This window comes from Diceros bicornis, chromosome 22 (assembly GCF_020826845.1).
Source record: "Diceros bicornis minor isolate mBicDic1 chromosome 22, mDicBic1.mat.cur, whole genome shotgun sequence".
NCBI classification, from domain to species: Eukaryota; Metazoa; Chordata; class Mammalia; order Perissodactyla; family Rhinocerotidae; genus Diceros; species Diceros bicornis.
Window position 1 is genome coordinate 28,969,480 of NC_080761.1, and position 25,735 is coordinate 28,995,214.

Below are 25,735 nucleotides of genomic sequence, written 5' to 3' on the forward strand. Positions count from 1 at the left end.
GAGAGACCAAAGAAAAGACCTGGAGACAGCGAACGAGACATATAAGTTTATTGGGAATTATTTATAGAGGAGTCTAGTGGCGGCCGGCTGGACAGCCTCGTGCACCTACAACCACGGCTGGGGAGGGGTTGCTTATATAGGCAGGGGACGCAAAGGCCATATGCTTGCCAAGAGGGGCTGTCCTTGGTACGACCAGCGTTCCCAGGAACAGTAGCTCACGTGGAGGGGCTCTGTGTCGCTTTAAGACGTGATGTTCTTTATGTGAGATAAGGTAGGGTCCGGGCTGGCCGGGCCCTGGATTGTTACAAATCCCAGCAGCTGGGTGGCCTGCCAGGAAGGGAGCCAGAAGGCCATGGTTGCAAGGGGCTTGTGGGCTCTTGCTGAGCAAGCAAGGGCCAGGCCCTACATCTTTCTTCTATTTATCCTCAATAGAAATGTCACTCTAGTACTCCTTATTGTGGCATTCTCTTGCCTTCAAATTTTCAGTGCCTTCCCGCTTTCTACCTACTAAATTTAACTTCCGTTTCCTGGCTTTCAAGATACTCGATCATCAATCCCTGCCTTATTTATTCAGTCTTTTGTCTAAGGACCCTTAACAAGCATTCTCTGCCTGTAGTCTTGCAAGCTGCTTTCCATACTTTTCTAGTAACAGCTGTGCTTATTCTGTCTTTTAACTTTCACTCATGTTTTCCTTCCTTCTTTCACCAAGCCCAATTCTACACCCTATTGCACCACTCACTAGTTGTGGAATAACTGAGCAGGGCCTCAGTCTCCTCATCTGAAAAATGAGAATTGTAGTACTTTTTCCCCAGAGTTGTAGTGAGAAGTAAGTGAGTTAATATATGAAAAGCCCTCCAGACCAGTGCCTGGCACATTGAGCACTCTTAAGTGTTAGCTATTATTATTATAATTATTTATTATCACTATTATTATTACTACTATTACTATAGTCATGTGCTGCATAACGACGTTTTGGTCAATGAGAGACTGCATGTACAATGGTGGTCCTATAAGATTAGTACCATAGAGCCTAGGTGTATAGTAGGCTATACCATCTAGGTTTGTGTAAGTACTGTAGAGGAGGAAGAAATTCTCCTCTACCCTTTCAGGGTTCTTCTGGCTGGTCTAAGAATTAAATTGACATGAGACAGATTAATAGGAGAAAAACAAAAGTTTAATAACATGTATACATGGGAGAAACCCAGGAAAACTGAGTGACTCACCAAAATGGCTGAAGCCCGCAGCTTAAATAACACCCTCAGCTAAAGACAAAAGAAGTTGTTGAGGGTGGGGAAAATCAGGGACTTCAATGGGAAGGAAGGCAATTCTCAGGTAGGTGAAAAGGAGCAAACATTTGGAAAACAAATGTCTCTTTGGCCACACAGAAACAGAGGGGAGCCCAACAAACAGGCTAGGTTCCTCTCTGTCTGCCAACTAGTTCGTGTTATATTAAGGTGATAGCTCGCTTCCTGAGACAGGATTTTTTAATCTTAACACTTTTAGGCAGTTAAGAGGGAGGTAACAAAAACTTTCTCAGTCTTTTGTTTCTTAAAAATAATCAGCCTCAAATAATCCTCATGTTAAAGAGACACATTTTGGGGTGGCAAATTTTGTTCCCCTTTAGTATACTCTGTGGTGTTCAAAAAACGATGAAATTGCCTAAGGATGCATTTCTCAGAACACATCCCCGTTGTTAAGAGATGCATGACTGTACTACTATACTCCCAGTAAAAATTTCACCTCATTTATGAAACTGTTTCTCACTAAATATTGCTTTTTTCCTCTGTATATTTCTATAGTTCTTTTAGTTTTGAATAACTTCACACAGTTTAATTATATACCATGCTTTGGTTGTTTGATAGTTATTTTCCTGGTGTTAGCCATATCTTTTCAAGTTGATTGTGTATGCCTTGTGGAACAATACCTAGATGTAAAAAAACACACACACAGTGCTGAGCACACGGGGAGCATTCAATAAATGCTGTGTATTAAAAAGGAACTTTAGTCAGTCATGAAACAAATATTTATTAATATCTACAATGTCAAAGGTACTTTGCTATGTCCAAAAGAGATGCAGAAAACTATAAAATGGATTCCTTTCTCTGAGGACTTAAAATGTAGTTGGAGAAATAAGATAAATAGTAAAAGTTATAGGTATTTGAGACCACTTAGAGCTGAAGTGTGCAAAGAAGGCTCCCTCAGAGAGGCTTTGGAATCAAAACTGGGCAGGATTTGATTTTGCATAAGAGGAAAGAACTTGTGTAGGGGGTAAACAAAGGCAAAATATGCATGACATGTTCAGAGAATAGTAAATAGAACAACTTGACTGAAATGAAGGTTTGTGTGGAAGAGTAGTAAGAAATCAGGTTGAAAATGTAGATTGGAATTAGATTACGGATTTAAGTGCTAGGATGAGAAGAATGTACTTTGCACCATAGGTAACAGAGGAGCTTTAAAAGTTTTGGATTGAGAAAGAGCTTGCTAAAAGAAGTATTTTAGGAAAGTAGCATCAGTGCTAGGTATAGTATGAATTGGAAAGAGAAGTGATAGAGCTAGGAAAATAATCTAGGCCTAAAGTAATAAGGATTTGGATTTAGTGGAGATAGGGCTGGAGAGATGTCACATAAGACTTCGTTATGGACTGGGTAAGAAAGGAGGATTTGGTTGGGGGAGGAAGAGGAGTAATCAGAGATGACTTTGAAGTTATGATCCTCAGTGACAAAGGAAATCAAAGAGTGTTGGAACTCCAAGACATCTGAGAACATCTGGGCCAGTCTGTACATTTTGTGCATTAGGAATCTGAGACCCAGAGAGATTTAAAAATGTGTCCAAAGTTACTTACCTAGTTAGTGACAAAAAAAGAACTAGAATTTTATTAATGGCAGTACTGACAGAAATAAGTATGAAAATATTAGTAGCTGGTGAGGGGATACAGACAGCTGGGCTTATATATTGGATATGTTGAGTTTGAGGTGACAGTGTGATAGGCAAGTTAAAATAGATATACAGTGGGACATATAACTAGAACTTGGTAGAGAAATTTCAGGCTGGAATTGGGGTGCTCAGAGAGAAGAGCAGTGAACCTGAGATTGAGCCTTGGGAATTGCACATAATTAGAAGTGGGTGAAAGAAGAGGAATTGGCAAAGGAGACAAAGAAGGAGCAGTTAGTATGAGAGGCAAGTGGGTGAGTAGGTTAAGAAGGTGGGAGTGATTAACAAGTTGATCGTTGTTGATCACTGCCAAGAAATGAGAATCAGAACTGAAAAAGGGCCTTAAAAATGTGTACTTGTGGTTTTCCTAATATGAAATCTAGAAAAGCAAAAGAAAGAAAAAAATTGCTTATAGTTTCTCCTTGCAGAAATAGCCACTGTTAATATTTTATTCTCTCTAGTATAACAAACGATCTTTGGATTTGACTTTTAGGTGATCAGTGGAGACTTCTATCCAAAGGTCTGCGTCATTGGGACTAATAATGAGAATTTTAGGCATAAGAAAGACTGGGAGGTATTTTTCAACAGAGTGTTTGTCGTTCATCGGTGTCCTCTCATACCACACTACACAGATACTGTTATTCTTTGTGGGCATTAGCCTTGTATTATTTGAATAATTAGACATTCAGTGGTTAGCATTAGACATTCAGTGGTTTAGCAGGTTAGACAAGTGACCTCTGGATGCTTTTGTGCTGGTAAGATCCGAATAAAATGATAAGGTATTAATTTCTAAAAGGAAAGAGAAATTCTTGGTAGATAACATAGAAAACTGAAGGTGGCATGATTAAGAATGTTCAGATTAGGAGAACTGGAAAGGGCAAAAGGAAGCATTATCTGTTTTTGAAGCCTGTATGGTATAGCTACTACAGGTGAACTAGATTGAGATAGTCCATGGGCTGTTTGTTTTAGCTCAAATGCTTATTTTGATCTTCCCAAGGACATCTTTCTGTCTGCTTTTTTTGGTGTCAGTCCTTGGGAAGAGGGCATTCATTGTTGCTTATTAAATGATTTTAGTTTAATAAATTCTGATTATGAAATGTAATGCCACTAGGTAATTTTTTTTTTTTTGTGAGGAAGATCAGCCCTGAGCTAACATCCATGCCAATCCTCCTCTTGCTGAGGAAGACTGGCCCTGAGCTGACATCCGTCCCCATCTTCCTCCACTTTACGTGGGACGCCGCCACAGCATGGCCTGACAAGCGATGCATCGGCGCGCGCTCGGGATCCAAACCCGGGCCGCCAGCAGTGGAGTGCACGCACCTAACCGCTACACCACAGGGCCGTCCCCGACTAGGTAATATTTTTGTAATATGAAAGGCAATGCGATGTGAGGAAGTGCACTGTTTTAGAAATCAGGAGATCAGGGACTTACTGCTGTCAGCATGGTGTGTAATTTTGAGCAAGTCGCATAATCATTGAACCTTATTTTTTCCTCATTTGGAAAATGAAGGAGCAGACTAAATCTTTTTTTAAAACTTTGTTTACCTTTTAAAGTAAACCTGGTAAATCACATGGTAAAATGTGTATAAAATTTAAGACGTAAATGGCTTACCAATGTTTATAACAGAAAACAGCAGCCCCTTGCCCCTCACCCATCCTGATTCCTGTTCTCCAGGAAACCACTTTCAAATCATATAACAGTGTCTTCTGGTGCTTACTTCTGTCTTTCTAAATAACATAATCCATCATCAGTAGACCCCCCCGTTCCCATTCTGTATCTGTACCTAAATGCCGCCATTTTCCCCTTTACAGTGAATGAACTGTTTAATGTGCCATCTAAGGCTTCTCCATCTGCTTGTGTAGAGGAGCCCATCTCCTTTTGTCTTCAAGGACTTTGACACTGTATTTCTCCCTCCTTTTCTTGCATTCTCAATTTTTCCCTCTATAATTTCCATCAGTATATATTCTGGTTGCTATTGCTGTGTGACAAAACTACCCCAAAACTTAGTAATGTATAACAACTCCTTTACTAGACTCACAGATATTATGGGTCAATAATTAAAATAGGGCACACCAGGGATGGCTTGTTTCTGCTCCACAATGTTGAGGATCTTAGTTGGGAAGTCTTGCTGGCTGGGGGCAACTTGAAGGTGGGGACTGGAATTATCTGAAGGTGTCTTCACTCACATGACTGGTAGTTGATGCTGGCTGTTGACTGAGAGCTGTTAACTGGAGCATGTACATGTGGCCTGGACTTCCTTACAACATGGAGGCCTCGGGGTAGTTGGTTTTCTTGCATGATGAGTCATGGTTTTTAAAAGCAAGTGTTTTCAGTGAACATGGCAGTGGGGAGGGGGTGGAATTAGACTTTACTTATTAATTGGGGAGAGGAAGGTCACATTGTGGAAAAAAACATGTGGCATGGGAGATATTGATATGGCTATCTCTGGACATTACTATTGCCATAGTTTGCCCTTTTGCCACACTTCGTATCTCTCCAAAATACATGCAAATTATACTAACCTCCTCCTCAGAGACCTCTAATTCACATCCCGTCATAACATCAACTCGGAATCCACTATGTCATCATCTAAATCAGGTCCAGATGCAGATGAGCTTCCTTGGGTATGGTTTCTTGAGAATGGTTCCTCTTTAACTGAAGACGTGTGAAGAGACAAGTAATATGCCCCCACATAATTAACATACGAGATTGGAAAGGCACATATTAACTGCAGTAGACATTCTTGTTCAAAAAGAGGAACAAGGGAGTTATAGGGCAGTCTACAGCAATTCTGAAACCCAGCAGGGCTCATGTTGTCAGTTCTTTGATTAGGGCTCAGTCCTACTCCCCAGAAGTTGTTCTTAGTGGGCCATGGCCTTTTCTTTTGGTCTCTGGTTTCACCTTCTGAATTGTTCTTTTTTCCCCAGAAGAATTGACCTGTGTTTGAAACTGAGTAATCTTGTGAGCTTGCTTTCTGCCTATAGTGGTTCAGGATCCAAAGGCCTCCTTTTCATTTTGTATAGTTAGTCTCTTCCATTCTAAGCTAATATAATTCCCTTAAGAACTTTGTGGACTGGTTGTGTATCAGTTCATAATCTATTCCATCAGACAAAAGCCATACCCACAAATCTCTTCTGAGAGGAGATTTTTCCTACCTTAGCTTGCTGTGTGGCTGCTGTGGAACAACACCCTTAAGATCCTTAGATAATTTTTTTTTTATTGTGAAATTTTTGTTGTACATTATTGTTTGTCAGTCACCATATAAATGCATCCCTCCACCCCTTGTGCCCACCCCCCACCCCCCTTGCCCCTGGTAACCACCAAACAGTTCTATCTGTCCATGTGTTGGTTTATCTTCCACATATGAGTGAAATCATGCAGTGTTTGTCTTTCTCTTTCTGGCTTATTTAGCTTAGCATAATACCCTCCAGGTCCATCCATGTTGTTGCAAGTGGGATGATTTTGTCTTTTTTTATGGCTGAGTAGTATTCCGTGGTATATCTATACTACATCTTCTTTATCCAGTCATCAGTCGAGGGACACTTGGGTTGCTTCCATGTCTTGGCTATAGTGAACAATGCTGTGATGAACATAGGGGTGCATAAGCCTTTTTGGATTGTTGATTTCAGGTTCGTTGGGTAGATACCCAGTAGTGGAATAGCTGGAGAAGATCCTTGGATAATCTTTCTTCTGAAAGGATCTATAAGGTACTAATTTAGATCTTTCTGAGGTCTTAACAATGGATTTTACAGTCCCACTCTAGATTTGATCTTTGCCCTGAGGCTCTTTCTTACTTTAAGAACACTGCTGGCTGAAAAGACTGTCCTGAGCCCTTTACATTTCTTTGAAATTCCACTCTCTGCTCTCTCAATTATAAAGGCAGCTAGAAGAAGCCAGCTGCTTCTACATTCTACCTAGAATCTCCTTAATTCGTTAAGTATATATTTTATTTTTCGTGTTACCATAGGCGATAGTTTTGCCAAACTTTCCACTACTTAATAACAAAAGATCTCCTTTTATTCAGCTTTCAGTAGCATTTTCCTCACTTTCCTTTAAGCCCCCACTGACAGCCTCCTTGGGACCTGTTAGGCTTCCAGCAAGTCTCCTCAAGCCCCTTTAAACTTGTGAACACAAACCCCAGATGGGTCCTCATCTGTTCCTGGCTTTACTAGAACTGTTCCCTAACCCAGTGGTTCTTATCAGAATTATCTAGAGGGCTTGTTGAAACAAATTGCTGGGCCCCACCCTCAGAATTTCTGATTCAGTGGGTCTGGAATGGGACCTGAGAATTTGCATTTCTAACAAGTTCCCAGGTGATGCTGATGTTGGTTTGGGGACCAGACTGAGAATCACTGATTAAAACCAGAGATTGGCAAAGTTTTTCTTTAGAGGACCTGATGGTAAATATTTTAGGCTTTGCAGGCAAGATTGTCTCTATTGCAACTATTCAGCTCTATCTTAGGGTGCAAAATCAACCATAGACAATACATAAATGAATGGGCATGTAAAGCTTCACTTGTAAAACAAGCAGTTTTGTAAAGCTTTATTTATAAAAACAAGCAACTGGCTGAATTTGACCTGTGAGCTGTAGTTTGCCAATTCCTAATTTATGCCATTATTTGACTCCACATTCTCTTCAGGCTACTGCCCCATTTCCTTCTCCCCTGTGGAGCAAAACTCTTTGAAAGGGTTGTCTATATCTGTCTCTTGTTTTGATTTTCTTAAATTTATTTGCTTTCTGAACTGGTGAGACATTTAAATATTTAACAATTCAAAAAGTAGTAAATATTTTTGTACCTATGTCAGTTTGCATGTATGTGACCATAACTATAGATTTAGTAGAAGAGGAATTGCTGATTCAAAAGTGATATGTTTTGGGGCGGGCTGGGTGGCACAAACGGTTAAGTGCGCGCCTGCTCTGCTGCTGTGGCCCGGGGTTCGCTGGCCCGGGGTTCGCTGGTTCGGATCCTGGGCACGCACTGATGCACTGCTTGGCAAGCCATGCTGTGGCGGTGTCCCATATGGAGTGGAGGAAGATGGGCACCGATGTTGGCCCAGGGCCGGTCTTCCTCAGCAAAAGAAGAGGAGGATTGGCAGATGTTAGCACAGGGCTGATCTCCTCACACACACAAAAAAAGTGGTATGTTTTATTAGTTTCAATAAATATTGCCGAAATTCCATACAAATGCCAGTTTATACTTTTCTGCACCTGTTTTCAGATGGTTTCATCTTTTCCAATTTGAGACGAGAAAAATAGAATCTCATTATAATTTTAATTTGCTTTAAATTTTCATTTTCTGGGAACTGTTCACTCATATCCTGGCCCATTTCCTATTGGATTGTTGACCTTTTACTTTGATTTGTGGGAGCTCTTGCTATACTAAGGAAAATAGCTCTGTGTTTGTAAAATGAATTGTAAATATTTTCCCCAGGTTGTCTTTTTTGACTGTTCACAGTGTGTTTTTTTGTTATGCATACATTTTTGGTTTTTATGCTATTCTTTTTGTCAGTCATCCCTTTTATTACTTCTGTTTTTGTTTTTTTTTTTTTAAATCATACTTAGATCCCTTCTCAGCCCTGAAATTATGTTTTTGAAACTCTCATGTTTTCTTGATCCATCTGGAATTTATATTGGTGCAAGGTGTAAGATGGGATCCAACTTTTTTCCTTCAGGTGGTTGTCTGGTTGTTCCAGTGCTGTTTGTTGAATAATCCATCTTTTATCTGCTGCTGTGAAATGCTAGTATTGTAAATTGTGTGTATAGTTGAGTCTATTTCCAGACTGTTTTGTTCCAACAATGGCTTTTGTGAAACTATACTATGAGTTCTAGGTCAGGGAATATTTCTACTAGTTTCTTTATTTTCAGATCCTGTATAATGTTTAGCATATGGGAGGTATTCATATGTTTGAAAAAAAATGAGTAAGTTAGCAGTTTAGAAACTAAAGCAGATCTTTGTGCCAATTATTCAATTTAATTACTTCCATTCAATTTCCCTCTTTATTTTTATTTTTGTTTATTTATTTATTTTTGTGAGGAAGATCAGCCCTGTGTTAACATCTGCCAGTCCTCCTCCTCTTTTGCTGAGGAAGACCGGCCCTGGCTCAACATCCGTGCCCATCTTCCTCCACTCCATATGGGACGCCACCACAGCATGGCTTGCCAAGCAGTGCGTGGGCACGTGCCCCGGATCCCAACCAGCGAACCCCGGGCCGCCGCAGCGGAGCGTGCGCACTTAACCGCTTGTGCCACCGGGCAGGCCCCTATTTTTATTTTTAAACTTGGATCTAACCTTGGTTTTTCCATTTTTATTTTACCTTTTTTTGGCTTTATTGTGAGGTGTTATTTTTTGTATTTAATAAATGAGTATTTGCTAACTTATGAATTTGCTCTTATTAATCTATTTTTGGCCTTAAATTGTTAACAGTTCACAGTATGGTTTTATCTGTATCAGATTTGCATACGAAGAGAAATTTGTCACTTCATAATGGCAGTCCATATTGGAACTCCTTAGGGAGACGTTCACTTAAGGGTGAATTATCAGATTTTTGGATAATTGACCAGATCAGAGAAGATAGAATTAAAAGTGAATCTGGATTTTGTAATTTAATATTTTGAAAAACTGAACTTAGAATAATATTTTTTAAGCTTTTGCAATGGACGGATACTGCTCTGTATAATTAGGTATGTTGTTTTTACAAAGATTTAACATGGAAAGATTCGTTAGGAGAGGATTTTAGGCCTTAGGGAATGACCCAGAGAAGAAAATAGTGAATTATATTATAATCTATCTGATTCATGATGGGTTAGTGAAGAAGTGAACTCCATCCAAAATAGAAAATGCTTCAGTGTCTAGAGAATTAGGTTTCATCTACATGTTTATGTATTCCTTGTTCTTTGCTTATTTATCCATAAATGCTTAATTTTATTTTTTATCTGATGCGTTATAATCTTTAAATAATTATTTCAGAGTAGTGTCTAAACTAGGATTCTTTTGGCATGGCAGTATTTTTAAAATAAATATGAACTTAAATTCATACTGATTTAAATAACTTTCAGATTTTTTTCAATGTCAATAGCAAAAGATAGTTTTAAGTACTTCAACAGGAGAATTAAATTTACTGTGCAATTTTATTTTCTATAGGCAAACTCATCACTTCTTAAAATTAAAAAAAACTGAAAAAAAATTTCTTGGTACTATAGGCTTAGGATGTGATGGTTTTGAAATGAGATCTTAAGGGGAAAAAACCCCAACTTTCAAAGATCTATTTAAAGCACTTTCCCCCATCTTTATTCACACTTTTTTCTGTGTGCGTTATACTTTTTAAGTCTACCTTTTCCTCTGTAGTCGTCATTAAGCATGATTCTAAGGAGTAGCTCCAAGTCTGCTCCTAAGACTAAAAATAGGGGAAGGGGATAAATTTGCAGAATAATTTACATTTTCTCCCCTTTCTGTTTATATATAAACCATGGCATCAGATTTCTCAGGAGATCTTAAATTGGTGCCTGTTAGGTATATACTTCTGTGACTGGCCCAAGGTAAAATGATGAAGTTTCACCTCAGTATCCCTTAAATGTGTAGCTGTTCTCATCCTCTTCTTTCACAAAGCCTCAAAACTGAGTTAGTATTTATCTTAGATCCCTTGCTTCTTATGTGAAAGAATCATGATGTTGTTTTAAAATATATATATTTGCATATGTTTTATACACTGTTTTAAGAGGCAATAGTAGTATACAAGCTTTAAACACTGTTTTCAAATAGAAAAATTCAAGTGAATAAAAGTGGTTATTTAAAAATTACATTCATCAATCAAAGGGGCAAAAAGGATTGCAAGTGCTACTTGTGATTGACAGAACTTGCTTAATAAGTTGTAATATCTTTCTGGATGTTTCTATACAGTGACATTGAAATATAGTTTTAAATGAAGAGGGTCACCCTGTTCATTCTAATTTGAGCTGTTTTAACTAAACAGTGTATTGTGGAGATCTTTCCATTTCAGTGATTAGAGATTTATTCATTCAATCATTTATTCGCTCAGTCCTTTCCTTACTCAGTCAGAGGGTCACTCAACTCATTCAGTCAGTTGATCACTCATTTGGTCAGTTGGTTAGTCTCTTGGCTGGTTACTCACTCCTCACTCAGACTGTCAGTCACTTATTCATTCAGCTAGTCAGTCAGTCACTCAAGTTACTCAGTGGGTCACTCAGTTGGTCAGTCACTCACTCACCCACCTACACACTTAACCAATCAGTCAGCATTTAATCAACCATTCATTAAATAAATCATTAATGTAATCAATCATTCAGTAAATACTTATTCACTGTCCATTTTGTGCTATGCACAGGATATAATGCTAAAGATAAGCCAATGGACATCATTTTTAATGTCTTCATAGTATTTTATTGGCTAAGTGTACCATAGTTCATGTATCAGATCTCTTTAATGTCATTAAAATTTTTTTCATTATTATAAACAGTGTTTCATAGAATTTTTAGATATGCATCCCACTATTCTTGTCCTTTTTAAAAGGACAATTTCTTAGATATTCTTGTTTTTTCATATCCTTGCCAACACTGGGTATTGCCAATCTTCTTAATCTTTGCCAGTCTGGTAGGAAAGAAAGAATATCGCATTTTTATTTATTTTTCTCTGATTATTAATGATGTTGATTGTGTTTTCATTTTAGGGAATTGTTTGCATTTCTTTTGTGACATGCCTATTCATGTTCTTTGTCTGTTTTCTTATTGATTTGTAACAGTTGCTTGTATTAGTATACTAAACCTTTGTAGAAAATGTTTTTTTCTCAGGTTTTAAAAAACCTTTGATTATGATGTTTATAATTTTATGTAATCAAGTTTATCAGTCTTTATTTTCTTTATTGTTTTTTGCTTAGATATTAGGTTTAGAAAGGATGTACATATCTGAAAAATTTTTTGGTATAGAAATAATTGAAGAGGATGGATTTAAAATGCATCAGAGAAATTACTGGAAATGTCCAACTTCAAATGTGTAAGGAGATGAGTAAGAAGAGCATGAAGAAGAGCTAATAGCAGTGATTTTTAAAGAGCGTATTTACAAGCACTTGAAAACATTTTAAGTCATTTTGAAGGAGTAAGATCCAAATATAAAGAGAAGTATGACATAAAAATGAAATAAAGGCATCTACACATTGTAGAGATTGTTTCATAGTAACAGTTACACCAACTTTGAGGTCATTTTTAGACTTTACTATGCTTACTTTTAGGAATTTTCTTTTTAAAATTTTCAACCGTATGTTTCATTGTGGTCAGTTTTTATAAATGTTCTATATGTGCTCAAAAAATATATTTTTAGTGGAAGGTTGTAATTGTCATTTTTCTAGTGGATTTTATCAGTTCGTGGAGCTCTTTGTATACTGGAGATATCTACTCCTTGTTTAATAAATGAATTACAAATATTTTTTCCTTGTCTGTTTGTCTTTTGGGTTTGTTTATGGTTTCTTTTCTCTAAAGAAATTGAAAATTTACTATAGTAGATCTTTTTATTTTAGAGGTAGAAAACTTGAATGACTTCAGTGTCATTAATGTGTATAAAGAGGCTGGTTATGTAAGATAGTAGGGCGAAGTGGAGACCAGGGGAACTGGAGAGTTCCCTGTCCTGCCTAAGACATTGAAATTCAAGTGGGAATAAAAAACGCTTTATTAGCTAAAGAAAATATGGACTCAGCCAATTTGTGTGACTTTTGTTATATGGATTTTAGGTTTCCCATTTTGCATAAGAAAGTTTTTCCATTCCAAGTAAAAGTTCTCTCAAAGATTCTTCCAGTGTTTTCATCGTTTTATTTTTTACATTAAACATTTAATTCATATATAACTTATTTTTTTATATGAAGTATAGATTTAGCATGTTTTCTCTAGTTGTGCTGTTATGCCAGTGCCTTTTATAAACGACTATCCTTTTTCTACTGTATTGAAGTGTCATCATTATCATATTAAGTTCCCATATATACTTGGATATATTTCTGGATGATATTTTGGTCCACTGATCTGTCTGTGCATACACTAATACTGTTTTGGTTACAGTTGTTTTATAATAAGTAAGTTTTAATATCTGATAGGGTAAATTTCTTCCTGTTGTTTTTCTGACAAATATATTAAGAACTCTGATAAATTAATTACAAAAAGACAAATACCTCAAAGGACAGGGGGCTGGCCCAGTGGTGTAGTGGTTAAGTTTGTGCGCTCCACTTTTGCAGCCCGGGGTTCACAGGTTTGGTCCCGGGTGCGGACCTATGCACCGCTTATCAAGCCATGCTGTGCCAGGCGTCCCACCTATAAAGTAGAGGAAGATGGGCACAGATGTTAGCCTAGGGCCAATCTTCCTCAGCAAAAAGAGTAGGATTGGCAACAGACCTTAGCGCAGGGCCAATCTTCCTTTCTCTCTCTCTCTCTCTCTCTCTCTCTCTCACTCTCTCTCTCTCACTCTCACTCTCTCACACACACATACACACACACACACACAAAAAGACAAATACCTCAAAGGACAAATAGGAAAAAGACACAGACAATTCGTAAATACACGTGGACAACAAATATACCCATCCTCACCAGTAATGAGGAGAATCCAGTTAAAATAACTTCCTTCCTTTCTCTTTCCTTCCTTCTTTTGCAGTATATTTCTAGTGAATAGTTTGAATTACAAGCTATGCAAAAAAAAAATCCCATCCACAATGATAAGAAATTTTAGATGCCTATCAGATACATCCAAACAATTTAACAGGATCTATATTTTTTAAAAAATTTGTCTTTTGCATTTCATCTTGTTTATAGGAGATACACATGTTCTTATGTAATAAATGAGATTCTTGTATTGTTCTAGACACTATTCCTCTTCATTAATCCAAAGAAGGGGTTCTTTTGTACTATTACAGTGTTTATAACTTTACATCTGCATTTTAGATGAAGAAAGAGACTGTGTATGAGCAATTAAAGAGAGATCAGCAAATAAGTAATTGCTTTTTGTGTAACATTTTTGCTTTAATGTATCAACTTTACAGAAGATCTTTTTCTGCAGCAAATACTTCTAAGTTTTGGATAATGAGGGTATATAACACCTCCCCTCCCATAAACAAATTACTTTGGTTTGAAAGCATTCAGAACCTCTCTTTTTACAAAATTTAGCCCATGGTTTTGTACTGAATGTGCTTAATATAATAGTCTCTACCATTTCTGACTTTATAAAATTTTTCGTCTAATATTTATATCAAATGAAATGTGCAGCGTAATGGATTAGATAGTGTGAATATAAGATAAAAACATTTAAAAAGCTCTTTTTAAAAACTTTTTTTTCCTAATTTTCCTGTTATATCTGGAATCCATTTTTCTAATGCCATGTGAGGAGGACGTTCCATTTTTGACAAAAGAGGAATGCTGAATCTCTCTTTAAAGACTATACAGAATACTTAGAATAAAAAGAAAACTTACATGTTCATTCAGTTTAATGTACTTAAAATTAATATAACTCAGTTTTCAAGTAGAAATTGAGAAAGCAAGTTGTAGACTAATTAGCCAGTAGAGCTGTGATAATATCTCCTTTTCTCCTTTTGTTCTCTTTAAATAATGGCATAATTGTATAATATGGCAGCTGTAGCTGATGCTGTCAGTGTCCCACCCTTATCCTCTGAGACCTTCAGTGTGCTTTAGCAAACTTCTGACTGTTAATATTTGCATCTGTACCTGCTGACTCTGTTTCTTAGAACTGTAGGAAGCCATGCTTCTGGTAGTTGTGGCAGGCCAGATGTGGTGTGGAATTAACACGCCTGGGAGCAGCCCCCAACCAGTGACCCTCAGAGGCTGGTATTGTGTAAATACTATAGCTGATTCCTTGGTGGGATAATTCTGAGACATTATGTTTTACACTGTTTCCTAGGGCTTCTCTGAGGGACTAAGCTTCTGTTGCCCATGGTGGTAGCTGGCTTAAGAGTACAGTTTTAGGGGTCAGCTGGGTGGCATAGTGATTAAGTTCTCACGCTCACTGCTTCAGAGGCCTGGGGTTCGTGGGTTCAGATCCTGGGCGTGGACCTACACACCACTCATCAAGCCATGCTGTGGAAGCATCCTACATACAAAGTAGAGGAAGATTGGCACAGATGTTAGCTCAGGGTGAATCTTCCTCACCAAAGAAAAAGAAGAGTCCAGTTTTATTGACTGCCTTCCCTGTATCACTTTTCTGTTTTCCCAGCAATATTACCTGAACTTTAAAAATGATCTACTTTCATTTGAATCCTGTGTCAGGTTTTGCTTCTAGGAATATTTAAAGTAAGACAGCATGTCTTTGGTGATAGTGTGACCAAACTTCAACAAGAAGAGTACTACACAGCAGTTTCATTTTTCAACATATATGAATTGCCATACTTTTTTCACCCTCACTGCTTATATGATTTAAAAGGAAAAAAAAAAAAAAAGGAAAAATGCCTTAGCATTGTCTCATAAAGTATGAAGAGAAGGGAAAATGCTAGTTTCTGGGTAAGATTATTTCAGCTAGGTTATCGCATTTAATCCTTACAATAACCCTTTGAAATAGTGGCTGTTAATTTTTTTTTTAAAGAGATGAGAAAAATGAGGCTCAGAAAGACAACTTCTTTAGAGTAACAGCACAGGGAAGAGATTCAAACCCAGTTCTATTTCAAACTTGGATCCTAAACCAAAGGCTACAGTTTTCCTTTTTTTCTTTTCATTTTAGTATTAAAAACATTTTTTTTTAAATATTCTTAACATATAGGAAATTAGGAAAAATGAAATAATTCATTTGCCTGTACTTACCATTTAGCTTTAACAATTTTTTGGCCACTCTTTGCTTTAGATCTTGTTTTTTTCTGGTGAGGAAGACTGTCCCTGGGCTAACATCTATGCCAGTCTTCCTCTACTTTGTATGTGGGACACTGCCACAGCATGGCTCAGTGAGCGGTGTGTAGGTCCATGCCCAGGGTCTGAACCCACGAACCTGGGGCCACTGAGGCGGAGTGTATGAACTTAACCACTACGCCACCAGGCTGGCCTCAGATCTTATTTATTTATTTATTTTTTTGAGAAAGGTTAGCCCTGAGCTAACATCTGTTGCCAATACTCCTCTCTTTTGCTGAGGAAGATTGGCCTGGGGCTAACATCCATGCCAGTCTTCCTCTGCTTTATATGGGGCGCCGCCACAGCGTGGCTTGATAAGCGGTGCATGGTCTGCACCCGGGATCCGAACCTGCGAACCCCGGGCTGCCGAAGTGGAGTGTGCGAACTTAACTGCTATGCCACTGGGCCAGCCCCCAGATCTTATTTTTTTAAGAAATAAACATTACAGATACAGTTGAAGCCTATCTACCTATTACTACTCTAGTATCTCCTCTGCTTGACTTCACTAGAGGTAACCACTAGCCTGAAGTTAGTATCATTTTCATGCATATTTTAAACTTTTACTACATATATATATCAATAAATAACATGGTAGTATTAAATGTAGGGTTAAACCATAAATAACTGGTATGGTGCATAAATATCATTCTACAACTTGCTTTTTAATCTCCACTTAACATTCTTTATGTTATCACTTAACATTTATCCATGTATTGATACATGTAGCTCTAGTTTATTTATTTAAATTGATGTATAATATTCCCATTGTGTGAAGATTCCACAATTTATGTACCATTTTTTATACTGATGAACATTTAGGTTATTTCTGTTTTTTTATTATTACTACAAATAATGCTACTGTGAACATTATGCACTGGTACATTCATTTCTCTAGGGTTATAACTAGAAATGGAACTTCTGGATTGTAAGATAGGTATATCTTCAGATTAATTAAATGTAGCCTAATTGCTCTCTAAAACCGGTTATTTAACGAGTTCTGCTCTACATTCTCTCCACTATGATTGGTATTTTCAGACTTCTTAATTTTTCCAACCTGGTGGGTATGATTTACTATCTTATTTTAATTTGCATTTTCCTGATTACAATGAGATCTACCATTGTTTCCTATATTTTTTGCTCTAGTTATATCTTTTGCTCCTTTTTTCATTGGGGTTTCTTTTGCTTATTGATTTGTATTTTGCAATTACCTTTTTTCAGTTTGTAATTTGACTTAAAATAGACAAGGATTGGTACCATTTTGCACCTATCAAATTGATAAAAATATTCTTTTTTGTTAACTTTCCTATATGGTTTTGTTATGTGTCTCTTTTAAGCACTATATAGCTTGATTAAAAAAAAATCCGCTCTGATGTTCTCTGTCTTTTTGAAGGTGGGTTTAATTGGCTTATTATTTACATTTATTGTATTTATTGACGTTTGGTCTTTAAAATTTTTTACTATCTTATTTTTTTATTTGTTATTTTCTTTGCTTTTTTCTTCTTTCCTGCATTCTTTAGATTATGAAGCTTTTCTTTTAGTGATTACCTTAAAAATTTTTAATGTATATACAGGTGTACCTCAGAGATATTGTGGGTTCAGTTCCAGACCCACCACAATAAAGTGAATATCGCAATAAAGCAAGTCACATGAGTTTTCTGGTTTCCCAGTGCATATAAAAGTTATGTTTACACTATACTATAGTCTTTTAAGTGTGCAATAGCATTATGTCTAAAAAAACAATGTATATACCTTAAATAAAAAATACTTTATTACAAAAAAATGCTAACCATCGTCTGAGCCTTTAGTAAGTTGTAATCTTTGGTGAGGGTCTTGCCTTGATGTTGATGGCTGCTGACTTATCAAGGTGGTGGTTGCTGAAGGTTGGAGTGGCTGTGGCAATTTCTTAAAATAAGACAACAATGAAATTTTCTGCACTTATTGACTCTTCCTTTCATGAACGATTTCTCTGAGCATGCGATGTTGTTTGATAGCATTTTACCCACAGTAGAACTTTCAAAATTGGAGTCAATCCTCTCAAACCCTGCTGCTGCTTTGTCAACTAAGTTTATGTAATGTTCTAAATCCTTTGTTGTCATTTCGGTAATCTTCACAGCATCTTCATCAAGAGTAGGTTCCATCTCAAGAGACCACTTTCTTTGCTCACTCATAAAAAGCAACTCCTCATCCATTAAAGTTTTGTTATGAGATTGCAGCAATTTAGTCATATCTTCAGGCTCCACTTCTAATTCTAGTTCTCTTGCTTTTTCTACCACATTTGTGGTTACTTCCTCCACTGAAGTCTTGAACCCCTCGAAGTCATCCATCAGAGTTAGAACCAACTTCTTCCAAACTCCTGTTAATGTTGATATGTTGACCTCTTCCCATGAATCACGAATGTTCTTAATGGCATCTAGAATGGTGAATCTTTTCCAAAAGGTTTTCAATTGACTTTGCCCAGATCCATCAGAGAAATCACTATCTATGGCAGCTATATAGCCTTACGAAATGTATTTCTTAAATAGTAAGACTTGCAAGTTGAAATTACTCCTTCATCCATGGACTGCAGAATGGATGTTGTGTTAGCAGGCATGAAAACAACATTAATCTCATGGTACATCTCCATCAGAGCTCTTGGGTAACAAGATGCGTTGTCAGTGGGCAGTAGTGTTTTGAAAGGAATCTTTTTTTCTGAGCAGTAGGTTTCAACAGTGGGCTTCACATATTCAGTAAACCATGTTGTAAACAGATGTACTGTCATTTAGGCTTTGTTGTTCCGTGTATAGAGCACAGGCAGAATAGATTTAGCATAATTCTTAAGGGCCCTAGGACTTTTGGAATGGTAAATGAGCATTGGCTTCAGCTTAAAGTCACCAGCTGCGTTAGCCCTGAATAAGAGAGTCAGCTGTCCTTTGAAGCTTTGAAGGCAGGCATTGACTTCTCCTTTCTAGCTATGAAAATCCTAGATGTCATCTTCTTCCAATATAAGGCTGTTTTGTCTACATGGAAAATCTCTTGGTTAGTGTAGCCACCTTCATTAATTATCTAAACTAGATCTTCTAGATCACTTGCTGCAGCTTCTCCATCAGCACTTGCTGCTTCACCTCACACTTTTATGTGACAGAGACAGCTTCTTTCCTTAAACTTTGTGAACCAACCTCTGCTAGCTTCAAACTTTTCTTCTGCAGCTTCCTCACCTCTTTTAGCTTTCATAGAATTGAAGAGAATTAGGGCCTTGCTCTGGATTAGGCTTTGGCGTAAGGCAGTGTTGTGGCTGGTTTAATTTTCTATCCAGACCACTAAAACTTTCTTCATATGAGCAATAAGGCTGATCACTTTATTATCTATCCAGTGTTCACTGGAGTAGGGCTTTCAATTTCCTTCAAGAACCTTTCCTTTGCGTTCACAACTTGCCTAATTGTTTGGCGCAAAAGGCCTAGCTTTTGGCCTGCCTTGACTTTTGACACGCCTCCCTCATTAAGCTTAATCATTTCTAACTTTTGATGTAAAGTGAGAGACGTGTAACTCTTCCTTTCACATGAAGACTTAGAGACCATTGTATAGTTATTGATTGGCCTAATTTCAATGTTCTTGTGTCTCAGGGAATAGGGAGGCCCAAGGAGAGGAAGAGAGACAAGGGAACGGTTGGTGGAGCAGTCAGAACACGTAACATTTACTGACTATGTTTGCCATTTTATATGGCTGTGGTTTGTGGCACCCCAAAACAATTACAATAGTAACATCAAAGATCACTGATGATAAATCACCATAACAAATATGACAATGATGAAAAAGTTTGAAATATTGTGTGAATTACCAAAATGTGGCACAGAGACATGAAGTGAGCAAATGCTGTTGGAAAAATGACACTGATAGATTTGCTTGACACAGGGTTGCCACAGACCTTCAATTTGTAAAAAATGCAGTATCTGCGAAGTGCAATAAAGTGAAGCGCAATAAAACGAGGTATGCCTGTACTTAAATATAAACCTTTATAACAATGTCCAAAGTTATTTAGTATACTTCTGCTACTAAATAGCAAGGAAAAATCAAAGCACCCTCTCTTCTTATTCTTAAGTTTCAGTTTCACGTTTCTTTTTTTAACTGTTTTCTTTTTCATTTTAAAAAACCTGTCAGCACCTAATACCATTTACCAGTACTTGATCAGTTTTGGTGTGTACTGCTGTATCTTAAATGCTTTTGGTCTGAATTCTTTTTTCTTCTCATTAAAAGGTATCTTTTTTTTTTTTTTTTTTTTTTTTTTTTGTGAGGAGATCAGCCCTGAGCTAACATCCGCCAATCCTCCTCCTTTTTTGCTGAGGAAGACGGCCCTGGGCTAACATCGGTGCCTATCTTCCTCCACTTTATATGGGACGCCGCCACAGCATGGCTTACCAAGCAGTGCGTCGGTGCGCGCCCGGGATCCGAACCAGCGAACCCTGGGCCGCCGCAGCGGAGCGCGCGCACTTAACCGCTTGCGCCACCGGGCCGGCCCCTAAAATGTATCTTTTAATAGTTCTTTTGGTAAAAGTCTGTGTGTGGTTTAGCATTTTGTCTGTATATTGCTTTGAATGTCTGAAAATACCTTTTTTTTCACTCTTGAAAAATAGTTTCTTGGATTATTTTCCATCATCAATTTGAAGATATTACTGCATTGTCATGTAGCATCTGTTGTTGCTGATGAGAAGATGTCAGTTTAATTTTCATTCATTTGTAGATAATCTTTCTTTTCTCTTTGGTAGCTATTCAGCTTTTTTCTTTATGCATGATGATCTGATGTTCTGCAGTTTGCCTGTGGTATATCTAGGTGTGGATATATTTTTATTTATCTTACTCTGTTTGACCCCTGATAATGTCTTCATTTGATTTTGGAAAATTTTAAGCCATTATTGCTTTCAATAATTGTTCTTATTGCTTGCCTGTTAGATGTGTTCTGGGGCCTCACAATTCTTTCTCTATGTTTGTTAACTACATTTTCAAATTTTTTGTCTTTATCATTGCTGCTTTCTGAGTGAATTCCTTAGTACCACCTTCCAATTTACTACTCCTCTCTTCATCTGTTTCTAGGCTATCATTATCCCATGTAGTCTACTGAAATTATTTTCTTTTATAACTTCTTGCTCTTTTCGTGAATGTTAATCTTTCCCTTGTGTCTTTGAGCATCACTAACATATTTATTTTGAAATTTCTATCAGACCATATTATTTCTTTGATTTTGAGTGGGTTCAGACACTGGTATTTATAAAAAGTTTCCTGTGTTATTCTAACTTGTAACTGGGGTGAGAACCGATGCTTTAAATTATTTCAGTATGGTGTACAGTGATTGTATCATTATTTTAAAGATGAAGGAAGTCAAAGAAGAAATGTGTGGAATACTGTGTTAAGATTAGACAGGGAACAAGAATTGGGACTAATAATTTTTTTTTTTTTTGGCGGGGAAGATTAGCCCTGTTGCCAATCCTCCTCTTTTTGCTGAGGAAGACTGCCCTGGGCTAACATCCACGCCTATCTTCCTCTACTTTATATGGGATGCCGCCGCAGCATGGCTTGACAAGCAGCGCGTAGGTCCGCGCCGGGGATCCAAACCTGCAAACACTGGGCTGCCGAAGTGGAGCGTGTGAACTTGACCACTACACCACTGGGCTGGCCCCAATAATTTTTTTTTTTATCGAGGTAACATTGCTTTATAACATTATATAAGTATCAGGTGTACATCATTATATTTTGATTTCTGTGTAGACTACATCATGTTTACCACCCAAAGACTAATTAGTATCCATTACTGTATGCATGTGCTGTGTCACCCCTTTTGCCCTCCACCCTCCCCCATTCTCCTCTGGTGACCATCAGTCTGATCTCTGTATTCACGTGTTTGGTGGTGGTGGTTTTTTATCTTCTGCTTGTGAGTGAGATCATACGATATTTGACTTCCTCTGTCTGACTTATTTCACCTAGCGTAATACCCTCAAGGTCCATCCATGTTGTCGCAAGTGGCAAGATTTCATCTTTTTTTATAGCTGAGTACTATTCCATTGTGTATATATACCACATCTTCTTTATCCATTCATCCCTTGATGTGCAATGAAGTTGTTTCCAAGTCTTGGCTATTGTGAATAATGGTGTAGTAAACATAGGAGTACAAATATCTTTTCACATTTGTGTTTTCATGTTCTTTGGATAAATACCCAGCAGTGGAATAGCGGGATCATATGATAGTTCTATTCTTAGTTTTTTGAGGAATCTCCATACTTTTTACTGTAGTGGCTGAACCAGTTTGCATTCCCACTAACGGTGTATGAGGATTCCCTTTTCTCCACATCCTCTCCAATGCTTGTTATTTTTTGTCTTGTTAATTATAGCCATTCTGAAAGGCATGAGGTGATATCTCATTGTAGCTTTGATTTGTATCTCCCTAATAATCAGTGATGTTGAACATCTTTTCATGTGCCTGTTGGTCATCCATATATCTTCTTCAGAAAAATGCCTGTTCAGATCTTTTGCCCATCTTTTAATTGGGTTGTTTGTTGCTTTGTGTTGAGATGTATGAGTTCTTTATATATTTTGGATATTAGGGGCCGGCCCCATGGCTTAGTGGTTAAGTGTGCGCACTCCGCTTCTGGCGGCCTGGGTTCAGATCCTGGGCACGCACCGACATACCATTCGTCCAGCCATGCTGAGGTGGCATCCCACATACGGCAACTAGAAGGATGTGCAACTATGACATACACCTATCTACTGGGGCTTTGGGGAGAAAAAGGAGGAGGACTGGCAATAGATGTTAGCTCAGGGCCGGTCTTCCTCAGCAAAAAGAGGAGGATTGGCATGGATGTTAGCTCAGGGCTGATCTTCCTCACAAAAAAAAAAAAAAAGATGGATATTAACCCCTTATCAGATATGTGGTTTGCAAATATCTTCTCCCAATTGTTGGATTGTCTTTTCATTTTGTTGATGGTTTCCTTTGCTGTGCAGAAGCTTTTTAGTTTGATGTAGTCTCATTTGTTTATTTTTCTTTTGTTTCCCTTGCTTGTTGAGACATGGTATTTGAAAAGATGCTGAACTGACGTTGAAGAGTGTACTGCCTTTGTTTTGTTCTAGGATTTTTATGGTTTCAGGTCTTACATTCAAGTCTTTAATCCATTTTGAATTAATTTTTGTGCATGGTGTAAAATAATGGTCTACTTTCCTTCTTTTCCATGTGGCTGTCCAGTTTTCCCAGCACCATTTATTGAAGAGACTTTCCTTTCTCCATTGTATGTTCTTGGCTCCTTTGTTGAAAATTAGCTGTCCATAGGTGTGTGGGTTTATTTCTGGGCTCTCGATTCTGTTCCACTGATGTGAGTGTCTGTTTTTGTGCCAGTGCCATGTTGTTTTGATTAGTACAGCTTTGTAGTATATTTTGAAATCAGGGAGTGTAATACCTCTAGCTTTGTTTTTTTTCCTCAGGATTCCTATGGCTATTTGGGGTCTTTTGTTATTCCGTGTAAATTTTAGGATTCTTTGTTCTGTTTCTGTGAAAAATGTTGGAACTTTGGTAGGGACTGCATTGAATCTGTAGATTGCTTTAGGAAGTATGGCATTTTTAACTATGTTAATTCTTCCAGTCTAGGCATATGGAATATCTTTCCATTTCTTTGTATCTTCTTCAGTTTCTTTCAACAATGTTTTATAGTTTTCAGTGTATAGATCTTTCACCTCTTTGGTTAAATTTATTCCTAGGTATTTTATTTTTGTTGTGATTGTAAATGGGATTGTATTCTTGATTTCTCTTTCCGCTACTTTGTTGTTAGTGTATAGAAATGCAACGGATTTTTGTTGATTTTGTATCCTGCAACTTTACTGTGTTCATTTATTATTTCTAATAGTTTTTGGTGGATTCTTTAGGGTTGTCTATATATAAAATCATGTCATCTGCAAATAGTGACAGTTTTACTTCTTCCTTTCCAATTTGGATCCCCTTTTTTTGTTTTCGTGAGGAAGATTAGCCCTGAGCTAACATCCGATGCCAGTCCTCCTCTTGATGCTGAGGATGACTGGCCCTGGGCTAACATCCATGCCCATCTTCCTCCACCTTATATAGGATGCTGCCACAGCATGGCTTGACAAGCTATGCGTTGGTGTGCGCCTGGGATCCGACCCTCAAACCCCGGGCTGCTGAAGTGGAGCATGCGCACTTAACCGCTAAGCCACCAGGCCAGTGCTTGGATCTCTTTTTAGTTCTTTTCCTGGCCCGATTGCTCTGGCTAGGACTTCCAATACTATGTTAAGTAAGAGTGGCGAAAGTGGGCATCTTTGTCTGATTCCTGTCTGTAAAGGGATAGCTTTCAGTGTTTACCATTGAGTTAGCTGTAGGTTTGTCATATATGGCCTTTATTATGTTGAGGTACTTTCCTTCTATACCCATTTTATTCAGAGTTGTAATCATAACTGGAGGTTGTATCTTTTCAAATGCTTTCTCTGCAGCTATTGAGATGATCATGTGATTTTTATTCTTCATTTTGTAGTGTGGTGTATCATGTTGATTGATTTGTGGATGTTGAACCATCCGTGCATCCCTGGAGGAAATCCCACTTCATCGTGGTGTGTGATCTTTTTAATGTATTGTATTCAATTGGCTAGTATTTTGTTGAGGATTTTTGCATCGATGTTCATCAGTGATATTGGCCTGTAATTTTCTTTTTTTGTGTTGTCCTTGTCTGGTTTTGGTATCAGGATAATGTTGACCTCGTAGAGTGAGTTAGGAAGCTTCCCCTCCTCTTCAATTTTTGGAAGAGTGTTTGAAGGATAGGTATTAAGTTTTCTTTGAATGTTTGGTAGAATTCACCAAGGAAGCTCTCTGGTTCTGTACTTTTGTTTTTTGGGAGGTTTTTGATTACTGTTTTGATCTCCATACTGAAGATTGGTCTATTCAGATTCTCTGTTTCTTCTTGATTCAGTTTTGGAAGGTTGTATGATTCTAAGAATTTATCCATTTCTTCTAGATTACCCAATTTGTTGGCATATAGCTTTTTGTAGTATTCTCTTATTATCTTTTATATTTCTGTGGTATCCATTGTAATTTCTCCTTTTTCATTGCTGATTTTATTTGAGCCGTCTCTTTTTCTTCGTGAGTCTATCTAAAGGTTTGTCCATTTCATTTATCTTTTCAAAGAACCAGCTCTTCATTTCATTGATTTTTTTCCTATTGTTTGTTAGTCTCTATTTCATTTGTTTCTGCTCTGATTTTTATTATTTCCTTCCTTCCACTGATTTGGGGCTTTGTTTGTTCTTTTTTTTTCCAGTTCCTTTAGGTGTTCTGTTAGATTGTTTATTTGAGGTCTTTCTTGTTTGTAGAGGTAGGCCTGTATTGCTATAAACTTCCCTCGTAGAACTGCTTTTGCTGTGTTTCATAAATTTTGACATGTCATATTTTCATTTTCATTTGTCTCCAGGTATTTTTTGATTTTTCCTTTGATTTCTTCTTTGACCCAATGGTTGTTCAGTAGCATTTTGTTTAATATCCACATATTTGTGGCATTTCCAATTTTCTTCTTGTAGTTGATTTCTAGTTTTATACCATTGTGGTCAGAAAAGATGCTTGGTATTATTTTCATCTTCTTAAATTTATTGAGACTTGTTTTGTGGCCTAATATTTGATCCATCCTGGAGAACGTTCCATGTGCATTTGAAGAGAATGTGTATTTTCTGCAATTTTTGGATGGAATGTTCTGTATATTATTGACTTAAGTCCCTCTGGTAATGTGTCATTTAAGGCCCATGTTTTCTTGTTGATCTTCTGTTTGGATGATCTATCCATTGATATAAATGGAGTGTTAAAGTCCTCTAGTGTTATTGTGTTACTGTCTATTTCTCTTTTTATTTCTGTTAACAATTGCTTTATATATTTAGGTGCTCCTATGTTGGGTGCTTAAAGATTTACGAGTGTTATA

The 25,735-nt window shown here is 37.4% G+C and overlaps 1 protein-coding gene across 3 annotated transcripts in view; it reads left to right on the forward strand.

Annotated features, from left to right (window-relative positions):
* The window catches only part of JAK2 (Janus kinase 2), a 156,327-nt gene that overhangs the window by 3,399 nt on the left and 127,193 nt on the right, over positions 1-25,735 (forward strand). Inside the window, exon 1 of one of the 3 annotated variants that reach the window (XM_058565752.1) lies at positions 5,314-6,639. The exons of the other annotated variants lie outside the window; for them this stretch is intronic. The gene's annotated coding sequence lies outside the window, so the exon portion shown is untranslated. Of the gene's footprint in view, positions 1-5,313; positions 6,640-25,735 lie in introns of those variants that run through there. 3 annotated transcript variants of the gene reach the window in all.